Source organism: Arvicanthis niloticus, chromosome 14 (assembly GCF_011762505.2).
Source record: "Arvicanthis niloticus isolate mArvNil1 chromosome 14, mArvNil1.pat.X, whole genome shotgun sequence".
Taxonomy (NCBI): domain Eukaryota; kingdom Metazoa; phylum Chordata; class Mammalia; order Rodentia; family Muridae; genus Arvicanthis; species Arvicanthis niloticus.
In genome coordinates, this window is record NC_047671.1 from 27,453,541 (window position 1) to 27,458,172 (window position 4,632).

Below are 4,632 nucleotides of genomic sequence, written 5' to 3' on the forward strand. Positions count from 1 at the left end.
TCTTCTTCTTTTGAGATAGGGTCTTGCTACAAAGCTCTGGGTGTCCTGAAATTCACAATTCACTCTGTAGACCAGGCTGTCCTTGAAAACAGAGATCTGTCTGCCCCTGCCTCCCAAGTGCTGGGATTAAAGACGGGTGCCTCCACTGCTGCTGTCTTCGATGCCGCCGCCACCACCACCACCACCACCACCACCACCACCACCACCACCACCACCCGACAAGCTACATAAAATCTTATTTCAAACAAAGCAAAACAAAAATAATCACCATATATCCTATTAATTCCACTCCAAGATAGATAGCAAGCACAGATAAGAACACAAACTCAGACATGAATATTCACAGCAACACTATAATAATAACCCAACATACGAAGCAAGCTGAGTAACCGCAGAGCCACACAGTGGAGTCTCACTCATTCAGGATGAAAAGAAATAAAAACTGACAGGTGCTATACAGACAAACCCTGAAAACCCTCTTAAATGAAAGAAGTCATTCACGAAATACTATGCACAACTCCATCTATACGGATGCCCCAAACAAGCAAATCTTCAGACACAGACAACAGAGCACTGGTAGACTAGAGACTCCACTGTGTGACTCCGCAGTTATTTTAATGATCTACTCATCAGTTTGTAGATATTCAGGTTGTTTCACACTTTGGGTAATTATAATAGTGTTGTTATGAATATTCATGTCTGAGTTTGTGTTCTTATCTCTGCTATCTACCTATCTTGGAGTGGAATTAATAGGATATATGGTGATTATTTTTGTTTTGTTATGTTCGAGCTAAGATTTCATATAGTTATATCCTACCCCACGTAGGAGGATACGGATGTGGGGTGGGTGCTATGGTTGAGGGGAATGGAGTTTGGGAGATAATGTCTGTATATACAGTGACCTTGAGTTATATACCTGAAGTAGGTAAGTTCTGCCGATGCCTCAGAAAACACTCAACTATATCCAGAGTTTTACAATGGCAAAAGACAATAGCCCAAGTGTTCACCAATCAGTGGTAAGCTAAGGAAATTATGGTGAAATATACTACCGGAGACTAAAATGGAGACTTTGTATGAGTGAGCACTGCATGGTCTCCACAACATATCACATGGTTTCCTCATGTCACACACTGACAACACGGAGCGCTGAGAGGGCCTGTGCATCTTACTTGCTTGTTTGTGTTTTGTGCGGAGACTAGATATTAACAAGGTACTCTCCACGTGAGTCCAGCCTTATGGCTGTCACGGTACAGCCATCAATAAGAATGATACTGAGAATTTTCAATAGTTGATAAACAACCAAAAGCACTCAGCTTGGGGATACAGCTTGGTAGTACAGTATTTGCCTAACATGCACATGGCCCTAGGGTGAGTCCCTAGTACTGAAGAAAAAGCATCATGGCACAAAAATTCGAATTGGTGTTCACAAATAAAGTTTTATTGACACATAGCCATACTTATTCAATATATGTTGTCAATGGCTTTCTTTCTTTCTTTTTTATTATTGATTATTATTCACTTACATCTGGATCTCAGCTTCCTCTCCCTCCTCTCCTTCTATTCCTCCTTCTTCCCTCCCCTCCCTCCCATCCACCCCTCCTCCCCTTCTCTGCAGAAATGGGAGGCTTCTTATGGATATCAACCAGCCTTGGCATACCAAGTTGCAGTAAGATTAAGCACATCTTCTGTGTGTATCTTCTTCTATTGAGTCTAGACAAGACAGCCCAGTTATAAGGGATCCAAAGGCAATGGCTGCTTTCTTAATGATAGACTTGATTAGTTGCCACAGAGATCATGAACCTGCAAAGCCTAAAATATTTGCAACTTGTCCATTAATCGACAAGGTTTGCTGACTACTGGTCTAGTAACTATGAAAAGAAACACTGAAGCCTGGTGTGCAGTGGACTGATCTGGTAGGAGATTGGGTTCCTGGGGGCAAAGGTTGAAGAGGGCTAGCTGACTCTACACCCTTTGGATCAATGAAAAGAAGTCAATGAGGGGCTGGAGAGATGGCTCAGCAGTTAAGAGCACTGACTGCTCTTCCAAAGGTCCTGAGTTCAATTCCCAGCAACCACATGGTAGCTCACAACCATCTCTAATAGGATCTGGTACCCTCTTCTGGTGTGTCTGAAGACAGCAACAGTATACTCACATACATAAAATAAATAAATCTTAAAAAAAAGAGAAGTCAATGCAAGATGAACGTGGTGGTAACTCAGTAATCCCAAGATTTCAGAGCTGGAAGCAGGATGCTCAGCTCAAGGCTACCTTTGATAGATGGTGCACTTAAAGACATCTTGGGGTACATGATACTCTGCCTCAAAACCCAGAAACAACAACAAAAACTGAGGCTCCTTTTGGGGATGGGATAGAAGGAGAAAATCTGAATAGAGGTTCAAGAAGGAGAAAATCAAGTGGTTTCAATTGTGTGAGTGTGTGTGTTTTGCTGACCTATTTTTTAAAAATTTTAACAGTTATTTTTGTGTATATGTGGAAACATCGCAGGAATCATTTCCCTCCTTCCACCATGTGGGTTTTCAGGGTTTAACTTGGATCTTCTGGCTTTGTGACAGGTTCCTTTGCTGGCCGAGCCATTTGAGGGTCCCATATATGGTTGCTATTTTATAAGGATAATTGCATATGCATAGTGTGTGTCATTAAAAATAATTTATGAATTATTAAAAGAAAGAAAGATTTTTGAAAAAATCTTTATATGAAGATTTTTTGAAAGATTTATGAAAGATTTATGAAAGCCTGGTATGGAGACACATGCCTGTCATCCCAGCACTGGGGAGGTGGAGACAAAAGGCCCATGAGCTCCAGACCCTGGACTACATCAGAACCTGTCTTAAAATACAAAACAAGATAAGATGGGGGGTGGGGTGGGGAAAGCCCACCACCACAACTACAAAAACACATTCATTAAAACAAACAAGAATGGTGCTGGCTTCAGCAGCACATATAACTAAAATTGAAACCATACAAAAGTTAGCATGGCTCCTGCACAGGGATGACACAAACTGGTGAAGTGATTCATATTTTAAAAGAAGGGAAGGAGGGGGAGAGGGAGGGGAAGAAAAGGGAAGAGGAGGAGGAGGAAAAAGAAGGAGAAGGAAATGGAGAAGGAAGAGGGGAAGAGGAAGAAGGAGGAAAAAGGAGGAGGAAGAAGAAGAGGAGGAAGAAGAGGAGGAGGAAGAGGAGGAAGAGGAGGACAAGGAGGAGGAGGAGGAGGCATCTATACAGTCACCAGTGTACTTTTAGAGGTCTGTGTTCAGCCAGATTGTACATTCTGCTGGGGCACGGTGTAGACCCTAGTACAGAGCCTCGCCCACTGCAGCCTATCATAGTTATAGAATGAATGGAAAAGAACAAAGAATGTGTGTTAAGAGAAGGGCAATGGTGGTGCACACCTTTAATCCCATTGGGAAGGCAGAGGCAGAAGGATCTCTGAGTTTGAGGCCAGCCTGATCTACAGAGCTAGTTCCAGGACAGCCAAAGCCATACAGAGAAACCCTGTCTTGAAAAACAAACAAAAACGAGTGGGGGTGGGGGAGACGAGCACACACAGTAATGTGCACTTGATAAAGAGTATCTAGCTGTGCTAGAACATCCCAAGAAGCTGGGCACAGAATGGCAGAGCAGAGACATTACCCACAGTGCCTCCTCAGTCCATGGCTGGGCTGCAGAGCCTTAGTTTAAGGAGTCTTGGCTTTTCAGCCTCTCCCAAGGTTCTTCCCCCATAAGGTACCTGCTTCAGTTTGTCCTTCACAGCTTCTTGAAGGACAGCAGGGGAATCTAGCTGGAGCGGGTGCTGTGCCAGCTCTCGTTGCTGCTGGCTCTGTCTTGTCTGTAAGCACCATCTGTGGGGTCAGTAGTCCCTGGGAAAGGGGAAGACTCTTCTCACCAGTTGTCCAGAATCTCCTACCCAAGGACCAAGCCTGTGGTGACTGCAGCGGAAATACATGCCCAGGGACAGCCTGGCTCTAGAGATAGCCAGTGTCACATGTGGATAACTGAGCACATCCTTTGTTTTGCTTGTTCTTATCCTTTTACACACACACACACACACACACACACACACACACACACACACGCACGCACGCACGCACATGCACGTGCACGTACATGCATTCATGTACACATACATGTATGCTCACACACAAATGCACATACACATGCACACACACAGGTACACACACATGTATGCTCTTTCCCTCTCTCTCTCCCTCTCCCTCCCTCCCTTCTTCCCTCCCTCCCTCCCTCCGTCTCTCTCTCTCTCTCTCTCTCTCTCTCTCTCTCTCTCTCTCTCTCTCTCACACACACACACACACACACACACACACACTCTTTGTCCTTTATGACTGAAATATAGTGATTTCGGCCTTCAACCTTTATTGAGCATTTCCTGTGTAACAGACTCTGTGCCAAGCACACTTGTGGATAATCTCCTTTGGTGTCAATAACCCCCATCAGCGGGTTTTATGATTATTATTCTCATTTGCAAGCAATGGGAAGCAATAGCTTAGGAAGAGTGACATCAAACAGCCATGTCACATCATGACAAAGCAGCTCATATAAGGGGAATGACCTCAGAGGCTTACTCTAACCCCTGAAACTGCTTCTGGCCTGAAT

General features: G+C 44.1%; 1 non-coding gene across 1 annotated transcript; it reads left to right on the top strand.

Annotated features, from left to right (window-relative positions):
- The first annotated feature begins 2,940 nt into the window (after positions 1-2,940).
- LOC117720272 (U6 spliceosomal RNA) lies at positions 2,941-3,043 on the top strand. Its single transcript, XR_004608291.1, has one exon. It is a non-coding gene; the product is annotated as a U6 spliceosomal RNA (small nuclear RNA).
- The last annotated feature ends 1,589 nt before the right edge of the window (positions 3,044-4,632 follow it).